The 21,106-nt window shown below is 35.4% G+C and overlaps 1 long non-coding RNA gene across 2 annotated transcripts in view; it reads left to right on the top strand.

Moving 5' to 3' along the window:
- LOC141522575 (uncharacterized) overlaps nt 1–21,106 on the top strand; it is a 369,684-nt gene that overhangs the window by 31,306 nt on the left and 317,272 nt on the right. For both annotated transcript variants that reach the window (XR_012478239.1, XR_012478240.1), the window contains exons 3-4: nt 11,932–12,096; nt 12,847–12,914. This is a non-coding gene — a long non-coding RNA (uncharacterized LOC141522575). The remainder of the gene's footprint in view (nt 1–11,931; nt 12,097–12,846; nt 12,915–21,106) is intronic.

The raw sequence follows: 21,106 nt of genomic DNA, 5'->3' as shown, positions 1-21,106 counted from the left end.
ATCATAGAATTGAGTTAATCTATTCCAAATTTATTGCTGTCCCCTTATTTAGCAAACGAGGAATTGAAACTCATAGAACTTGATGAATAAGGCAAGATATATTTAGTGGCAGACCTGTGACTAGATCTGAGGTTTCTAGATCTGGAAGCCTAAGGAAGACATGCTCTCTTCTCTCTTTAATTTTCTTAGACCTAGAATTGAGCAGGTGTGGGTGGGTAGGTGAGGAGATGCATCTGCTAAAAGTGTACCTGCGTATTTTTTTTTCTTAGCATGTCTGAGATGAGGATTGAGTTGAAAAATTAGACAAGCTTATACAACACATTCATCTTTAAGAATCAGATATACCAGAGCATCAGCCACATGGGAAAGGAGGTAGTTTTAATATCTTCCAATTGAATTTTTGGATCTACTTGGAACTTTAGTAATGTTTCCAAGATGACTTTAATCTGCAAAGAACCTTTGTTTCTTCTTGTTTTTTTTTTCTCCAAATAATACTTGGTTTTTATATTTCTTGAGGTTAGGGAAAGTTTCATTTTTGTCTTGGTATCCCCAGTGCCTAAAAGTATACCTTCAGAATAGTAGTACTTCATAAATATTTGTCAAATTTTATTTCATCTTTATTTTGATTCAAGAAATATTATTCATCATTCACTATGTACAACATCCTTTTCCTTACCAAGAGTTATGAGGGCTATTGGGATAAATTTGGGATAATTGTCTCAAAATTGGAATATGATGCAAAACTACCTCTTGCAGATAATGTGCCTGTGGTAATAGAGAAGCCACTGTTTATTTAACTCTGATGGCATTCAGAACGAGAAAGTAAAGTATCCCAAGTGCATTATTGCGAAGGAGCACTCATATTCTCAAGTCAAAATTAGTCATATACAGTAGCCAGCTTTCCTTTTTAATGTTGCCCTTTGGATCAAGTGGAATTTTGATTCTTCAGAAATAGTGGTTGTCTATGATTTGCAGCCTTATAACATGGCGTAACATAACATTGTGAGCTCCTTGAGATAAGAAGGACTCTCTTTTGCTTCTTTTTTGTATTCTTAGCACTTGACCCAGTGCTAGGGCACTTAGTAGATGCTTGCTTTAATTGATTGATTATCCAAGAAAATAGTGTTGTTTAAGTAGATGGGGTTTGGTAATAGATGGGATATGCTTACTACATTAAAAGTGCTCTGCAGTTTCCCAGTGTGATTCAACTTGAGTTCTTCCTATTTAGTTTTTGCTACAATTCATTATCTGCAATGTGTGCACTTTTCATGACTGCTTAAATCATTTTTTTTTTTTTTGCTTTTTGCAAGGCAATGGGGTTAAGTGACCTGCCCAAAGTCACGCAGCTAGGTAATTATTAAATGTGAGGTTGGATTTGAATTCAGGTCCTCCTGACTTAAGCGCCAGTGCTCTATCCACTGTGCCACCTAGCTACCCCTTTTAAAATTTTTTTTAAATAATTTTTTAGTCATGCATGTTATGATCTAGGCAGAAGAAATCTTCATCTGTAGAATGTGAAGACGCAACAATGACTTTGGAATCAGAGAACCTGGGTTCAAATTCCATATTTAGCCCCCCCAATGCTTCAGTTTCCTTAATAATAATAATAATAATAATAATAATAATATGAATGGGTTGGAACCTTGGTTACAAAGGTCCCTTCCAGATCAAAATTTTTGATTTATAAATTATTAGTTTAGTCTTGGAAAAATAATTATAGGCATTTATTTTGTGCCTCCAAAGTCTCCCAGGTATATTATTTTATTTAATCCTCACAGCATATGAAGACCAGTAAGGTTGATTCTCCCTGCATCATTTTACAAGACACAGCCTTTTAGAGTTGCTTAGGACTGACTTAATTTTATTTATTTATTTATTTTGCAAGGCAAATGGGGTTAAGTGGCTTGCCCAAGGCCACACAGCTAGGTAATTATTAAGTGTCTGAGACCGGATTTGAACCCAGGTACTCCTGACTCCAGGGCCGGTGCTTTATCCACTGTGCCACCTAGCCGCCCCCACTTAGGACTTTAAAAGCCATTGAGGCCACCTCTTTCATTTTACAGATGAAGGATCTTTTTTTCATCTGTGTTTACATAGGTTTAAAGCTCTTAAGACTCATTCTTGGACACTACTTTCTTAGCCATTTATTAACTTCCTAAATAGTTGTTTTCTCTTTCACATCCTTCACCTTTGGTGTATAGCAATAAGGGAAATATAGCCTATTTTCTGATATTCTTCACTGTCTTGTTGAAGACCTCTTAATCTTTGGCAATACTTTTTAGATTGTTTCTGGCAGTATCATTTGTGCCCATGTGAATCACCAAAAATGGGTAGTATTTTGATACATTTTTGGAAGTTCTCTCTTACATCTTGGATAAATGTCCTGGGAAGTCAACAGACCTTTCTCTTGGGGTTATCTGGTTGACAAATAACTGTCTTCGACCCTTGCTCAAGGTATCACCAATCCTAATGTTCTTGGCTTCATCTGCAAATGCCTATAGGAACTCCCTTCCCTTGTAGCTTCAGTATATTCTCATTAAGAAGATTAAGAAGACTTCTCTCTCTATAGTCAGTAGTTAATGAACATTTCTTAAGTGCCTAGTAATGTATCAGGGACTCGACTAATGGAGATATAAAAAAGGCAAAAAGGGAACCTGGCTCTTGCTCTTTGAAAGCTCACAATCCAGTGGAGGAGACCACAAGAAAACAAATATGTATAAACAATTATTCATGCACAATATATGTATACAGAATAAACAAGAAAGTGGTTAGGAAAGGAAAGGAAAAATGGGATTTTAAGTTCAGCATCTTTTTTCACCAGCATCTTTTTTCACAGAACTGTGTTCTTTAGAAAGAGTATCAGATATGATTTCTCTCTCATCACACCCAATTTGGATCAAGGTACAACATGGAAACAAAGTAAAGACTGACAGAGTGCTATCTGTGGGGGTGGGGTGGGGGAGGGAAGCAAGATGGGGGAAAATTGTAAAACTCAAGTAATATCTTTAATAAAAATAAATTTTAAAAAAAGAAAATATCAGATTGATCAGAAAGTAAAACAGATCAGAGAATGCTATAGATATTATTATAGATTTAAAAAAAATTATTAAATGACATTCTTTGTGTAAATATAGAGATATAAGGAATAGAAAATGTAATTATTGATATGTGGAAAGACCACACCAAGTAATTGGTTTATTTTTATTTTTATTTTATTTTTTTCAGGTGATTCAATTTAATTAAAATCATACATACTCAACAAAAGACAATTCTATACAATGCTTTGTACTAAGAACTGAGGAGACAAAGAAAAAAATGAAAGTATTCTTTTCCTTGAAAGATATAATTTTAAGTCAGAAGAGACTTTAGAAGTCAAGTCCAACCCTTTTGTTTTAGAGATGAGTTCAGGTCTTTTAATTCCCAATCCACTGGTGTTTTCAAGCACCACATTGGAATATCTGTTTCTGGGAATCTTTTTTTAAAATAATTTTAAAAATTTAATCTAATTTTTTTATTAAAGATTTTATTTGAGTTTTACAATTTTACCCCCAGTCTTACTTCTCTCCCCCTACCCCCCCCCCACAGAAAGCAATCTGTCAGTCTTTACTTTGTTTCCATGTTGTACATTGATCCAAATTGACACACCAAGTAATTGTTAATGATTTCTTGTCAACTTGGCAGGAAGTCTACAAAACAGTGTTTCAGGGATTTGTGTTTGGCCCTGTGAAATTTAACAATTTTTTTTATTAGTTAAATGATTGACTTGAGTAGAGATGTATATGGTGTGGTCATCAAATTGACTTGAAGGAATAACAGTTATAATCTAGAAAGCTTTTGTCAGAGTAGAATCTTGGGCTAAATCTAATTAATTGAAATTCTATATTGAATGTAAAGTCTACACTTGTTTTCAGAAAATTAACTTTATGAATTATATTAGAGTGAAAGCTCAACCTGAGTTGTCAGTGTGATGTAGTTAATAAGAAAAACCATATGTACTGCATTGAGTGACATAGCTTCCAGGAATAAGGAAATTCCTCTATTTTTTGGGGTGGGTAGACCACAGGTGGAGAATTGTGTTCACTGTTGAAGACTAATAAAGATTGTGAGTGACTAAAGGAAGTCAGTTAAAATGGTGAAGAGCTCTGAGTACCTATGAAAGAAAAAAGATCAGTTGAATTGAAGAAGAGGAAAAATAACTTGAAGTGAATACTTGGGAAATGTGATATGCTGAAATACTTAAGGGGCAGTCATATAGAAGAGGTAATTCTCTTTGGCTTTAGAAGGCAGTACCAGGAGCACTGAATAGGAGTTAAAAATTGGCATCAGGGAAAACTACCTAATAATTATAGAGGTTCAGAGGTGAAATGGACACTTTGGGAAGGCGGTGGCCCCTCCCTAACTTGCCGTCCTTGCTGAGCTTCAAGCAGAGACTAGGTAACAATGATTGGAATTTTATAGGGAGGATTTCTTTTGGATATGAGTTGTACTATGTAGCTGATGTCCCATCCAATGCTGAATTCTGCCATTTTGTAGTGGTTAAGAGAGAGAGGTAGGATTTGAATGTAGATCTTTTTAACTTTATGTTAGCTGTTAATGTGCCACATTGTTAGCTTCAACTTTAAATATTGTTTACTTTATAGGGAGCAGATTATGCTCCTACACTGCAGGTAATGCCAAGATTAAGAGACTATAGAAAAAATATTATTTAATTTCTTACTATGTGTTAGGCACCGTGTAAGATAAGATGATATAGCACAATAATAAGCAAGCATGACTGTCCCTACCCTGAAGGAGTTGACTTTCTTATGGGAGAAGACAGCATGATAAGGAGATCATGAGGAAGTTGTAAAGAGACCTAGGTCTAGGCCCCCATCAGGGCCAGAGTAGAGTCTAAGAGGACCAATTGGTTCTTCAGTGGTTCCTTTTTTTTATACAACTTAGGCTACATATACAAAGTTATTCTAAGTGCCTAAGAAGATGTGGGAAGAGACATTTGTGACACTAGGTACCAATGACAGCTTCCTGGAGGCTTCTGGAACATCAGTTATTTGGAGAATTCATTCTCATGGAAAAGAAGAGATCTCTTCCTGTGTTTTGCCAGATTCCCAATGAGATGGAAACAATTGCTTCTGAGCATTGAGTACATTCTTTTCCTTCTACTTTCAGATATAGTTAAGTTGAAACTCTTACTCTTTTTCTCTGGGCTGCAACTTCCTATTTCTAAAAGGAGGAAGTTAGATTAGATGATTGATAAGGTCTCTTTTAGTGCTAACAAAATAGAGTTTTTATGACTAAGTAAAATACACACTAGCAGCTAGACTTGGAATTGAGAAGTTCAAGCTGATCTCATATGTATATTTACTGTGTGCCTCTGTGCAAGTCACTTACAGTTTGTTTGCCTTAGTTTCCTTAAACTGTAAAAATGAAGGAGTTGGACTCAAACTTTAAGCTGTCTTCTAGTTCTAAATCTATTATGCTACAAACCGTAGAATAAGAAGTAAGTTTAATAGGACGTGTGAAGCACCATCAGAGCTTATAAGTGATCTGTCATAGGATTAGCGAAGAACTCAGGTTTATTTAGAGTGTAGAGAGCCAGCTTTGGTACCAGGAGGACCTGGGTTCAAGTTCCATATGTGACTCATATTGACTGTGGGACCCTGGACAAGTTACTTAACTTCTCAGTGTTTTAGTCAAGTCTCTGGAGCTAAAAGTTGCAGAGAAATTATTGGGCCTCACGTGTAACTTTCCACTTACTAGTGACATCACAGGTCTTAGTCCCCATCCCTGTAATGTTTGTATGTCTCAAATACTCCATACTTATTTTTCCTTTCTGATATTGGAGGGGAATGCCCAAACCCTACAATAAATTAATGAGGCCTTCCAGATAGAATGTATTGATCTAGACATAAATGCCATAGGCTGCATAGGGTTTCTAAACACAATTTGCTCCATTTAGAGTTGGACTTGAGTTTGAATTGTAATTTTTGAATTTGCTACTTGTATGATCTTGGACAAAGTTTATGTGATCTCTTTGGGCCTTAGTCTCCTAATCTATAAAATGAAGAGGTTGGATTAGATGACTCAAAAGTCCTTTTCCACTTTTAATTTTTGCCATGTATAAAACAGTAAAAATGATGAATAAATGTAATCAAGACATACAAAAATAAATGAAAGAAACATTAGCTCCCAGTTGACTTTTTTTTTGGTGCCTTAGAATGAAAGAAAAGAAATTTCTTCTTGTGATAAGTTTGGGGCAGATTTCAAGATATTTTTGAAGAGAGACCAGAGATTATGCTTCACTTCCTATCCTGCATACACCTGGGATAGTCTGTCCCTTTTCCAGCCATGGCTATATTTCTTTCCACCTGGCACTGTACCTTTGGGAATGACCCTCAGAAATTATTCTGTCCCTAGCCCCTTCAAGCTTTGGGATGCCCACTCTGCAGGCATCTGTCTGATCCAGGCCAGACCTAGTCATCTGCAAAGCCTTTGAGGCTGTTTGGTGGCTTACTGGCTACTCCTCCCCTATATGTTTGTCTTCCCCCTCTCAGAATTTAAGCTCAGGGTCAGTTAGGTAAGTGCAGTGGATAGATCACTACTCCTGCAGTCAAGAGGACCTGAATTTAATCACACACTTAATAATTACTTAGCTGTGTGACCTTGGGCAAGTCACTTAACCCCATTGCCTTGAACCCCCCCCCGTATAAAAAAAAAAGAATGTAAACTCCTTGAGGGTGTGGAGAGTCTCACTTTTGTATTTAGAATCCCAAGCACTTAGCCCAGTGAATGACACAAAAGTAAGTTTAATAATTAACATGTAATCTTTTTTCTTTCAAGTATTCATTCATTGAAGAGACCTCTTTATAGATGATCTACAATGATTTTTATTATTTTTTTAGTTCTTTATATTTTTTTCTTTTAGAGGCAGCTAGTTGGCACAGTGGACCAAGTACTAGACCTGAGCTAAAAAAGAACTGTGTTAAATCTGGCCTCAGATACTCATTAACTTTGTGACAATGGGCAATCACTTAATCACTGATTGCCTTGGTTTGCACAGTTATAGAATAGGAATAATGCCATCACCTTCCCCCCAGGCTTGTGAGCATTAAATGTGATAATAATTGTAAAGCACTTAGCACAGTACCTGACACTGTAATAGGTGCTAGCTATATGTTCTTACATACACATATTATACATGCATATATATATATATATATATATGCATGTAGGAAGGGAAGGGTAACATGCATAGGAGGAAGGGAAGAGTAACACATAGGTGTGCACACCTATGTGTTACTCTTCCCTTCCTCCTCCTTTCTTTGTTAACATTCTGAAATCCCATTTTAATGATGGTGTCTTTTTAGACTAGTAATTTAGCCTCTTTGGACCTCAACTTCCTCAACTGTAAAATGAAGGTTTGTACTAAATGATATCTAAGCTTCCTTCTCTATATAACATTTTGCTCTGTATATGCCCAGAATTAGGGAAGATGATAAAGGAAACATATAATAAGATTTAACAATGTATTAGGTAGGTCAGATTTGGTGGAATATAGATGCTGGTTGAAATATAGTTAACACTAGTTAGCCTACTGAATTTACATTTGTACTTCCATATAGTGAGCATTTTATGTTTATTTTTACACATTTTGTGGCTTGATGAACATTTTATGGGTTAATATAATTTATGTAATTACTACAGAAGAATTTGACTTGAGCTTTGATTTGTTAGATGTCATTTAGGTGGACAGTATATGGAATAATACAATTTAAGTAAAGAAGATTTTAACCCAAGCTTTGGTTTGTGGTGGGTCATTTAGCTCAACCTAAAAAAGAAATGCATACTATGAACTGTCCAGCAGCAGATGTAAGGTTATGAATTCCATCATAGAATCATGACTAAGACATGGTTTTGTAGAGGGCCTATATTTTGGGTAGAAATTGGACTGGTTGATCTTTATGATTGTTTGATTCTCAGAGTAGGTGAAAATTGAATGTAAATTGTTCTAAAAAGAAATGTACTGAAAATGAAGATTGTGGTAGAAGTCTTAGTGACTTAAAAAACTAGCTGTTTCCTTAAGTTTCTTCTTGCTCTGTACATTTTAAAAGTTATTAAAAACCTTCAAAATTATGAAAAGTTAGATTTACTCAAGTGTGTTCTGTGCTGACTGAAATGAAAGTTTCTTTGAATTTTTTATTAGTTTGTGAAACTAATTTAAAATATGAAGTGCAGGAGCTGTTTTGGAAAAGCATCAGGCTAGCCATTTTTATTCTATTAATTGATTAAATGACTATAGGAGTATGCTTGTCCAAACAAATGCATAGGATTAATGTAATATTGACTTATGAAAAATAAATGCCCCCTGTTTTCTATTTAGAATTTTTAATCCTAATTAAAAAAGATAATGTAAGGATCCTACTACCTTTGATATTTGCATGAAAAGTGAATATTTTTTTCATTATGACTTTCATAGTCAACATCTTAGTATACAGAGAAGAGTAAAAAAAGATTGTAAATTATAAAATTCTTTTGTGTACAATTCATTTTTTAAAAGTGTATATTAAATTTAACCAGGTAGTAATAGTCTTCAACCCTTCTGAACTTATTTTCCTTCCTTCTCTCTTTTTCTCTCGCAACTCCCTCCTTTCTTATTTCTCCACTACCATGTACTATATATTTTCTCTCTCCTTTCACTCTGACTCTGCTGTAGGGTTGCTGAGTGGCGCAGCAGACAGATCCCTGGTCCTGGGGCCAAGAAGCCCTGAGCCCCCATACCACCCCTTAGGCCCAGAATCCACCTGGTCCTGTGGTCCTGGACAGGCCATCCAATCCCAGCCCCTTGCAAGAAGTAAAAAAGAAAATGTGTTATATCTGACCACTGTCCCCCCATGGTCCATCCTCTCCTTCTTTATTCACATCCCCACCCCTTCCCCCTGCTCCCCCCTCCTTCTTACTCCAGTTGTCTATACCCCATTGAGTATATTTGCTATTTCCTTTCCTAGCCATCTCTGATGAGAGCAAAGGTTCCCTCATTCCCCCTTGCCTCCCCCCCCCCTTCCATATCATTGCAATAGCTCAATGTAATAAAAAAAATCTTATTATGTGAAATAGCTTGGACTATTCCCCCTCTCCTTTTTCTTTCTCCCATTCCATTTCCCTTTTTTTCTTATTGATTCTGTTTTTCCACCATATTTTATCTTCGAATTCAGCTTTCTCCTGTGCTTCAACTATAAAAGCTCCCTCTACCTGCTCTCTTAACTGAGATGGTTCATATGAATATTATCAGTATCATTTTTCTATACATGCAGTTCATCCTCATTAAGTCCCTCATATTTCCCCCCCCCCTCCAATCTCCATGCTTCACCTGAGTCCTGTATCTGAAGATCAAACCTTCTGTTCAGCTCTGGCCATTCCAAAAGGAACCTTTGAAATTCCCCTGGTTCATTGAAAGTCCATCTTTTTCCCTGGAAGAGGACATTCAGCCTTGCTGGGTAGTTCATTCTTGGCTGCATTCTAAGCTCTTTTGCCTTCCGGTATATTATATTCCAAGCCCTACAAGCTTCCAATGTAGCTGCTGCTAAGTCCTGTGTGATCCTGACTACAGCTCCACGATATTTGAACTGTGTCCTTCTGGCTGCTTGTAATATTTTCTCTTTGACTTGGGAGTTCTGGAACTTGGCTATAATATTCCTAGGGGTTGGTTTTTTGGGATCTCTTTCTCTGGGGGATCAGTGGATTCTCTCCATTTCTATTTTGCCCTCTGCTTCTAGAATATCAGGGCAATTTTCCTGTAGTAATTCTTTGAAAATGATGTCAAGGCTCTTTTCCTGATCATGACTTTCAGGTATTCCAATAATTTTCAAATTATCTTTCCTAAGTCTGTTTTCCATATCAGTTGTTTTTTCAATGAGATATTTCACATTTTCTTCTAATTTTTCATTTTTTTTGGTTTTGAAGTATTGATTCCTGATTTCTGTTAAATTCATCAATCTCCTTGAATTCTATTCTTTGTCTGAAGGATTTGTTCTCCTCAGAGAGTTTTCTTATCTCTTTTTCCATCTGGCCAATTTTGCTTTTTAAAGCATTCTTCTCCTCAATAACTTTTTGGACTGTTTTATCCATTTGACCTAAGCTGGTTTTTAGCATGCTATTTTCTTCAGCAGTTTTTTTGGATTTCCTTGACTAAGCTGCTGACTTCATTTTCATGTTTTTCCTGCATCTCTCTCCTTTCTTTTCCCAGTTTTTCTTCTGACTCCCTCATTTGATTTTCAAAGTCTTTTTTGAGCTCTATCATAGCCTGAGCCCACTTTCTGTTTTTCTTGGAGTCTTTAGTTGCAGGAGTTTGTGCTTCCTCATCTTCAAACTGAGTATTTTGATCCTTCTTGGGCTCATTTGCAAAATATTTCTCAATGGTCTTCCTCTTGTTTCTTTGGCTGTTCATTTTCCCAGCCTAAGCCTGTTTTTTGGGGTGCTTCCTGAGCTTTTGGGACACTCCCACAAGGGTCTCAGTGTGTGAGGCTCTGTCCTCTTGGTCTGTGAATGACCATAAGCGCCCCCCTCTGCCACGGGGCTGAGGTGGGGGGGCCCCTGCTGTTCTGTGGGGGTGCCTAGACTGCGATCAGGATGTGAATGTGTTCAGAGCCCCAGAGTCCTGTTCCAGGGACAGAGGACAGAGCTCTGCAGTCTCTCTTCACTCCCCTCCCTCAGCTCAATGGGCTCATGCCTTGGGGGATCCTGCTTACCTGCTCCACTTGCTTCTGTTTCCCGGTCTAGGCTGCCAAAAGACCAGGCTGCTGGCTGTGTGCCCTGAGGGCTGGGCTCCATGTGCTCACTCTGGCAGAGGTCCCCCGCTGCTCCCCCACTCCGTGCCAGTGCTCCCCGGGGTGTAGCCCAGGAGACTCCCCAGCTGCTGTGAGCTGAGGCTCCCAGCGCCCTGGGGCTGCTTCCGGGAGGCTGAGGTTCTTTGGCTCTGGCAGGCCACCCCTCTTCCGAGCCGCCCCTCCAACCCCGGGGAGCAGAGCCTTTCTGCTCTTTTCCAGGTTACCTTGAGTTAGGAGAACTGCCTCACTGCGTCCCTTTGTGGGTTCTGTCTCTCGAAAATTTAGTTAGAGTCCTTAGTTTATGAGTTTTTATCAGAGAGCTCCTAAGACTCGATTGCAATCTAATTTTAAAATAGAAATAAAGCCAATTTCAATAGAAATAAAAAATAATTTTAAAAGAAAAATAAAAATAGTTTTTAAACCATAAATCTCTTTGTAAGCATGACATTTTTTAGACATAAGTTTAGTCTATGGGCAGTTTTTGATTATTTGAACTACTAAAGAGGAGCAGTGGTGATAATATATAAATAATCTTTATTTGGGATATATTATATTCTGGGACCCTTAAGTTTATGTTTTGTGCCTCTTTTATCCAGCAGATAGTCTCTAATTAAATATTTGTTGATTTGTTTCTTTTGTACTGCCCCTCCACAGATGATTTAATTATATTTTGCTTTAGCTAATTAGAAAATAAGTCTCATTTTCCTCATATGTAAATTGGGAAGAAGAAAAGCTGTAGGACCTACCTTACAGACTTGTATGTGAAGTGCTTTGAAAGTCTCTGCCTGATACATAGTAGGTGCTTAATAAATGTTCATTCCCTGGTCTTCTCTTTCTCTCTTACAGTCACAATTAATTCATGTGTCCATTAGAGGCACTGCGACCTGTATTGCTTACTACAATATCTGGTGCACATTCTGACTCCCCAGACTTCTGAACCTTTTTAGTTCCCTTTCTATGTATTATCTTTCCTAATTGGAAGTAACCATCTTAAATATAGGGAATAGTTAGCTTGCTTTTTGTTTGTAATTGTATTCTTAGTCCTTGGCATAATACCTGACACTCAGTATTTCTTGCTGTGTTATTATTATTATTATTATTTTTTTTTTAGGTTTTTGCAAGGCAAATGGTGTTAAGTGGCTTGCCCAAAGCCACACAGCTAGGTAATTATTAAGTGTCTGAGACCGGATGTGAACTCAGAAACTCCTGACTCCAGGGCTGGTACTCTATCCACTACTTCACCTAGCTGCCCCTCTTTCTGCTATTATTAAATATGGTATGATTCTCATATAGTAAAGGCATTATTTTGACTGCCGTTTTGGGGGGTTCTGGCTGAAATTAGAGTGTGGAATGTTCTAGATCTAGGACCACGAATCTTTTCTTTAAAATATTTTGTAAACCATATTTCAATATAATTAATTTCTTTTGGTCCATGGCCTACACCAGACAAAAATGATCCCCCTGCCCTCTGTCCCAAAAGAAAAAACCTCTGCTTCACTGTAGCTACAGGTAATCTCTGGGGTCTTAGTTATCTCCATTGTTTAAATTGTAGGTTTAAAGGTTATAAGGGGAACATTTTAGTTTAACTCCTCTCCCCCTTCTATTTGTTGTTCAAATGAATCTCATTTTTTTGTGGGAGAACGATAGTCAGTTTTAAGTTATTGTTATTCAAAATATTTTTTTAAACTATTTTTTAACTAGGGTTAAAATGCTGGATTTTTATCATTCTTGGAAAATAACAAATGCTTGATGAAAACTTCAAAATATTTTGTTCCCCAAGACACCTATGTTTGTGTATGATATAAACGAAATTTTTTTTTACTCTTCTTTTGTCCTTTTATAATCAATAAATATTAATATGAATTGCTGAAGTATGTCCAGTTGTGGAATTAAAAGTTTTTGAAATGCTTTGCTTTTTTTTTGTGTTGTTTGTTTAATGATGGTTGTAGGGTTTGGGGCACTTTAATACATACGTAAATGCAGGTTCTGGGCAAGTCCACACTATAAAGTGGTCATTTTCTTGCAGAACATGGGCAGATCTGGATTGAAAACAGCATAAGAATTCCAAGACTTCACCATGAATTGGCTATACAGGTAGGAGATTTTGATTCAGGATATGATTTTGACAACTGAACCTTATATAGATTATTTCTGGGCCTTAGTTCCAGTTCTAGAATGAGGAGTAAATACTTGCTTAATATTGTAAAAGGTTGTTATATGATTAAAAATATCAGTATTGTAAAGCATCTTGAGACATTTAGGGAGGAGCTTTCTAAGAGTAAAGTATTATTACTAAGGTGGGAACCTTTTTCATGAATTTAACAGAATAGGAAATCTTAATGAGTAGCAATTTCCCAGTTTGTTCAGATATTGAAGTAACATTTACAGTGTTAACCCAGCAAAACCAGTATTGCAGAGAGCTAACAAAAATAGTTCATACAAGTTGCCCATAGCTACAGTTTTATCTGATGAATATCTTGTGGTATCAGGCTATATCTATATAATAATAAGCAAGTCTTTTTTAGTCACCTATTTTAATTTGATCCTTAATTGAGGACTTTCTATTTTATCTTTACTTAATTTCTTTTCCTCCAACCTTCATCTTTTCCATATCTGTTTCTTTTGAATGTGCCCACGTCTTTCTAATTTCAAGTTCATAATTTTGGATGTTCACTCTTCCTCACCCTCATATCCAAATGAGTATGGCAAAATTCTAAAATCTCCAAATCTCCAAAAGAAAATGGCAACTCTTATCATTTCCACTTTTACATCTCTTTCTAATGACCCCTTCCTTCAACTCATATAGTTACTACCTTACTTCAGGCCTTTGACTATGTCAATGACATTCTAATTGGTCTCTGTCTTAAATCTCACCACTTTGCCCGTCCTATCTACTGCTGTCAGTAATTTTCCTTAAGTACAGATTTGGCCACGTCACTCCCCTATTTCAGTAAACTCCATTGGCTTCCTATTGATTCTAGAACATAACCCCTTCAGTTTAACTTTTAAAACCCTTTACAACTTGGTCCCAATCTTTTTTTTCCAACCTCACTGAATATTACTTCTCCCTTCCCTCCCTCTGCAATTCAGAGTGACTGGTCATTTCTTGGTTTCTTATTCATTACTCTCCCATTTCTGGTTTCTGTTCTTTTTTCGTGACTGATGCTAATGTCCATAATGCACATCTCATTATCTCTACCTTTAGGGTACAGTGCAGGTGCCATCTTCTGATCCCCTCGGATGCCTTCCACCCAAATTTCCTTGTGCCTGTTCAATTCTTTTTGACCCCATTTAGGGTTTTCTTGGCAAAAATACTGGATTAGTTTGCCATTTCTTTCCCCAGCTCATTTTACAGATTAGGAAACTGAAGCAAACAGGATTTAAGTGACTTGCCCAAGGTCACACAGGTAGTTAGTTTCTGAGGCTGGAAGATGAGTCTTCCTGACTCCAGTCATGGCACTTTATCCACTAAGCCACTCAGCTACCCAAACTACTTTGTATTTATTCATATAAATGTTTCTTCACTTCATATTTATGTTGCAAATATTCTTTATTCTCCATTAGAATGTAGGCTAATTATGAATAGGCAAGGTTTTGTTCTTTGTGCTTTTATATCCCTGGTGCCTAGCACAGGTAGGCATTTAAAGGCTTGTTGATTGATTGATATGTACTTGTTTTACTTCTGTAGAATATGAATGCTTTGAGAACAAGGCAAAGTTTATTTTTGCCTTTGTATCTTTAGTCCCTAGCAGTGTCTGGCATAACAATACTTGCTTAATAAATGCTAGTTGAATGATTGAATTTTGTGTATATTTCTGTGGCATGAAATGAGGAGGGATGGCAGTATATTTGAAGAATATTTGTTTTCTTCGGAAAATACAATTAGTTAATTCTAGCTGATCTAAGAAGCAGACAAATCTATTCTTATAAGAAATATGGGACTGGTGTTCACCCACTAGTTCTAGGTTACTTAAATTTTTGTCAGAAAAATTGACCAAGTGAAACTCATTGATAATTGTAGAAAATAGGAAATAATTTTGAATTTTGAAGAAACAAGTTTGTGTGGTTATCAGTGCATAGAGAGCAATAGAATATCTTGTGTTAGTTGACTTTACTGACAATTCTTTTTTTTTTTTTTTTGCAAGGCAAATGGGGTTAAGTGGCTTGGCCAAGGCCACACAGCTAGGTAATTATTAAGTGTCTGAGATCAGATTTGAACCCAAGTACTCCTGATTCCAGGGCTGGTGCTTTATCCACTGTGCCACCTAGCCACCCCTTTTACTGACAATTCTTGTCATGAATATAAATTGTAATATGTGATATTTTCTTATTGATAATTATCAGTCCAATTGATACTTTAATTAAAAAAAGAATAAATTCTACAATGTCCCTTTCTCACTCATAGAACTTCATTTCTGGTCTCTTTCCTCATGATCTCTGCTCAGGGGTCTGAAACTTACATGTTTGAAATAGACCTTATTATCTTTTCGTCCTAAACTGGGTTACTTGTCTCCTTTGCACTATTCCTAAAGTTGGCTCTTGATAAATCCTTGTTTTAACTTTGAAATATCACAGTCCTTTTGGTTATCCAGGCTTGTGACTGGTATGATTCTTGATCTTACCTTCTTTCATCCCCCATATTCAGTAAATGAGTTTTGAAATTTCATTTTTTAACATAATATTAGGCATTCTTGGAGGAAAAGAAAAGCCAACATCTCTATGTTATGTCTTTCCATGTTAATAGTGAATGAGAGTGATACATGTGATTTTCTGTGTATATTAAATTCTGCAAGATAGGCATATCAGTTGTTTTCTTAGAGATCTAACAACTAAATCTAGAAAATAAAAGAGTTGTCTGTCTCCATCAGAGGAGGGATTTTATATTTTCCTAATACCACTGAAATTAATACCCCTATCTCCCATCCCCAAATAAATTCTATTTAAAATGTATCTAGAACTTGTCATTTAAAGGAGTATTATGGGTTACCCACTCTTAAGTGATTAACAGACTAACCTCACCTGTAAATAATGGATTTTCACTGCATAATAATAATAATATTTGATATTTTGATGTATCTTATTAGCACTAGCCCTTGGCAACATTGACAAGGTTTATTGTTTTGCTGGTTCCTTTCTCCTTAGTAATACCTGGTGCCATTATATTTTCTTCTAGTTCAAACCTACTTTACTGAAAACGTCTGAGTTGATAATAAATTAAGATGTGGTTGCTTTCAAGATACATAATTTATATTTTAACTGGGGTGGTAGCATTGTACTCTCAGTTAAAATTTTTAAATCTCAGACATCAGGTATTGGCTCTTAGAAATTAGGTCATGTATTTGGCTACTGTGTCATTAAGAAAACTTATTTCGATAAAAATAAGTTCACATAAGAAAAGCCGCCCAGAGGAACAGGTTTACTTTGAGTACCAATTTTAAATCCCAAAAGACCTGGATTTTCACTTCTAAGGTCTGGCAAGTACTGGTATGTTATCTTGCTTTCTCAGCGTGCTAAAAAATTCTTTAAGAATATAAATTGAAGTATAAAACTGAATGCCCTTTGATCCAGAAATACCACTATCAGGTCTGTATCCCAAAGAGATCATAAAAAAAGGGAAAAGGTCCCACATGTACAAAAATATAGCAGCTCTTTTATTAGTGGTGGTTAAGGATTGAAAACTGAGAGAATGCTCATTGATTGAGGAATGACTGAACAAGTTATGATATACGAATGTGATGGAATACTGTTGTTCTGTAAGAAATTAAAAGCAAACAGATTTAAGAAAAACTGGAAAACTTAACTTGGATTGATGATGAGTGAAATGAGCAGTATCAGGTGCTGTTCTGCAGTGATAGACACAGCTCTTTGTGACCAATGACAGTGACCAGTGACAATTCCTAAAGACTTGTGATACCATCCACATTCAGAGAAAGAACTATGGAGACTTGAATGCAGAGCAAATGCTTTTAAAATTTTTCTTTTCCCATTTCACAGTAAGACTAATATGCAAATATAGTTAACATGATTGTACCTGTATAACCTTTATCAGATCACTTGCTATCTTGGGGAAGGTGGAGGAAAGGGAGGGACAGAGAAAACTATGATACTCAAAATCTTACAAAAAATGAATGTCGAAACTTGTTTATACATGTAATTGGAAAAAAATAAAAAAAATGAGAAAAAAGGAAAAAAAAGAATATAAATTACCAAAAAAATTCTAGTCATAATAGGTAGGAGTTTGCTTATCTGAGAATTCCCTAAAATTCTAGTCTTTATGCTTATTTCTAATTTCATAAGCAGACATTTACTGATAGATTTGAATCCACTTCCTCACTTCTTGTTCCTGTCTTTCAGTTATACCCAACTCTCTGGGACTCCATTTGGGATTTTCTTTTCAAAGGTACTGGTGTGGTTTACAATTTCTTTCTCCAGCTCATTTTATAGATGAAAAAACAGGCAAACAGGGGTGAGTGACTTGTCCAGGATCACATTGGTAGGAAGTGTCTGAGGCCAGATTTGATTTCATTATGATTAGTCTTCCTGACTCCAAGCTTGGCACCCTATCCAATTCACATCTTATCCACCCTAACCTTTTTGCTCCTGTGATTAAATGAGAGTTTGAAAATTTTTGTTTTGACTTCTGACTTTGTGGAATAGTAGGGAACAACCTGGGCCTAGGAAAACTTGGGTTTAAGTCATGTCTGTGGTCTTAGAAGCCTCTTAATTTCTCTTTAAGATTGTTAAGTTCTAGATAAGGTTTCACACTGGGAGTTTCCTGAAATTAAAGATAAAGACAAAAGAAAATCAACATAGAACAAATACCTTTGCCTTCCAGTGAAATACAGGCATTCAAATATAAGATCATAATAAAATAAAATAAATATGTAAGCTAAAACCAAACAACAAATCAAAAACTTTTGTGTGATTTTTCAGATGTTTTAATACTGTTATTTATTGTTAACCTCATTTTGAAAGATATGCATATATGTAAATAGTATTTATTAGTTCTTTTTCTGTTCTTTTTCTAGTTTTTAAATATTATGAATTTGTTACTTTTGTTTAAATGGGTAATTGTTATCAATGTATGTTTATAATCATTTGGTTCTGCTTTCTTTTTTCTGTACCATTTCATATATATTTTTAAATATGTCTTTCAATAATAACATTTATCATAGTTATAATGCACTTGTAATTATTATGTTCATGTAACACAATTTGTTCAGTTATTATTTGACAAACATTTAAGTTTCCTTCAGTGTTTAAAAAAGCTGTTAAAAGTAGTGCTGCTGGATCTCTTTCTACCCATTAATATCCAGTAGGAGGTTTCATGGATCAAAGGTTATGTACATTTTGGTCATTATAATTGTACATTTCTAAATTGTTTTCAAATAAGTTTTATTCAAAACTCAACTATTATTGTAATCATAGTATCTGTTTTATGGCATTGGGACCAGAAACAAATTTAATTATGAACCAGGTGAAATCTTAGTGATTTAATCTGCGTTTTTGATTATTAATGATTTTGATATTTGATTGTTGATAATCCCTTTCAAAAGTTATTCATTTTTTTTGATCTCATCATTTAGAGTGACACTTTTTTCTGATACTTTTGTATCATTTCCTTATACTTTTTGTATCTTCACTTTTACTAGAAATTTTTGATGGATTTTTTTCCCCCTAGTTTGTTTTTCTCATTTTGCTGCCTGTTGTTGCCCTTGTTGTTGTTGTTGTTGTTGTTACCATGTGGAAGCTTATTGTTTTTAGATAATCAAATTTGTCTTTTTTATGTCCTGTTAATTTCCTCTTAGTCATAGCTTTAGAACTTATTCCCTTTCCACAGTTGTGGAAGATATAACAATACTTTCTCCTTACAGTTTTTTAAAAATCTTTTTTCCCCTAAACTCTTGATTATTGATTAAATTGAAGTTGTTGTATGTATATGTGTGTGTGTGTGTGTGTGTGTGTGTGTGTATATATATATATATAAAATGAATTTGCTATATGAGATTACAAATCAAGGTCTGTTGCCAGGGTATCTAGAGGAAGAAAAATTCCAAGAACTCATTAACTCAACAAATAAAATTTTTATATACTTTGATACTTGGTGACTTCATTGTGAATATGAGAATATTTGAGGATAATAAGAAATTTGATGCGATTAATAATAATAATGACTGAGAGAGGCCATAAAGACTTTGGATTTTACAAAAATTGTATACATGAATCATGAATGTTGTCTTTTAAAAAAATTATTTAAGATCGTGGGGTTAAGTGACTTACCCAAGGTCACGTAGCTAGTGTCTGAGGCTGTATTATGAATATTGACTTTAAGCAAAGAGTTGTTAGGTAGTACATTTTAATGGACAGGAAGAGATTTGTTACTGATATAGAACTCATTTTTCACTTACCTTTTTTATATACAGTTAGTCCACTGATTTGAGCAAAGCTAGTAAAAGTAATAATGAAAAAAAGCTATGATATATAAATTAAGTAACTCCAATTGTACCTTACTTAGAACTGTTATTTTTGACGAAAATGGATTAAAAGTAGAAGGAAAGAAATGATTTGTAGAGTAATTTGATAACAAAAATTTGGGTCATGTAAATCAATTGTCATAAGTAGTAAATCAAAGCCTGGAAAGCTCCAGTGTAGTTTGCAAACACATGACTTTTCTTAGAGACATAAGACAAACAAAGGCAGCAACAATTTAGAATATATAACTTGGATTATAAAATCTTAAAGAGAAAGAAGTTGAAAGCTTAACATTATTACATCATAAAGAGAGAAGACAGTTAAACTTGTGAAAGTAAGCTTGGGGAGACCAAGTAAACAAAGTCATTTATTAAGTCTATTTTAGAACAATAGAAAATTTATAACAAATTTTAACATTAAACAATTTTTTTGAAACCATTGAGAACAGTGGAGTCACCACATTTGGACTTTTATGTCCAAATATGTCCCATATAATCATAGGAGAGATTAGAAATAGAATTAAAGAGAACAAAGCTGGGAAAGGAATTTGAATCAGATCAAGTGTACTTAGAGATCATCTTTGTTGGAGGTGATGACCTGTGTGTAGAGGTATTAATTCACCAACCACATGAAGAAAGAGAAAACTAAGGTACATAAAAAATCTTGCGACACTGCTAATACTGAGAAGAGGCAAAGGAAAGAATGTTAAGAGCTATATACCTGTATATGCTTATTTTTTTCTTCTATGGAAAGTTTTTATGATAGTAATCTATATGCATATTAATGATAATAGCTAGTATTTCTGTAGCGTTTCAAGATTTGTGCATCACTTTACATTTTATCATTTTAACCTCACAATCCTGGGTGGGGGCACAGTTTTTTTTTTATTATTTCCATAACTGAGGCAGGCAGAGGTCAAATGACTTACTCAGCATCACACAGCTGGTAAGTGCTTGAGTCTGAATTTAAACTCATGTTTTCTTGACTCCTGATCTACTGTTCTATCTTCTACACCACTCAGCTACCTGCCTCTGTATTGAAGATATTCTTGATGATGATATTAGAATAATCAGGTTTTCACAAGTGATATTCCACAGAAGACTATATCTTTACCTTTACAAAGTTGTTTGCAAGATTTGGTAAATACTGTTTTGATTGTTTTTTGACAGTGATAAAGCATTTGCTTTGTAAAGCAAAGATTCTCACAGTTATCAAAGATATCATGAAAGATATAACAACAGAAACAACAGAGATGACCTGTTCCGGCCTAGACTAGTAACATCAAATGAGGCATAAAACAAGGTGTTGAGGTGTTTGCCATGGCATGGATGATATTTGGTGCAGAGTCCAAATCGAGGAGGGATTTTTTTTTTTATGGACAATGTATGTGTTCCTGTGTTACCATTTGAGAATATGCTCTTTGCTCCAAACAGGGCAGCTAGATTAAGAATTAGAACTGAATATATGGGTAAAACAGATGGATAATGTATGTCCTGATTTTGACATGTAGTTAGATGAACAACCTTTAGTGCTTGTCTGTGTGTGTGTGTGTGTGTGTGTGTGTGTGTGTGTTTACAGCCTGTATAGTTTGTCCATCTAACTGTATGCTATAATCAAGGCAAATATAAATTTAGGAACAGTATCCTATGGATGGTGATTTGAGTCCAGAATTTAACAAAAAGAAGAAAATGGGTCATATTGCCTTTAAAAACTCCAGACTTTCCCCAGAAACAAAGACCCCCCCCCCCCACACTTTTTCCATGACCTCAGGCACTTGATACTTAGCAACTGTGTAACTTTAGGCAAGTCACTTA

This window comes from Macrotis lagotis, chromosome 4, assembly GCF_037893015.1.
Source record: "Macrotis lagotis isolate mMagLag1 chromosome 4, bilby.v1.9.chrom.fasta, whole genome shotgun sequence".
Lineage (NCBI taxonomy): Eukaryota > Metazoa > Chordata > Mammalia > Peramelemorphia > Peramelidae > Macrotis > Macrotis lagotis.
The sequence above is the reverse complement of the archived record's forward strand: the minus strand, read 5'-3'. Positions and strand labels throughout refer to the sequence as shown.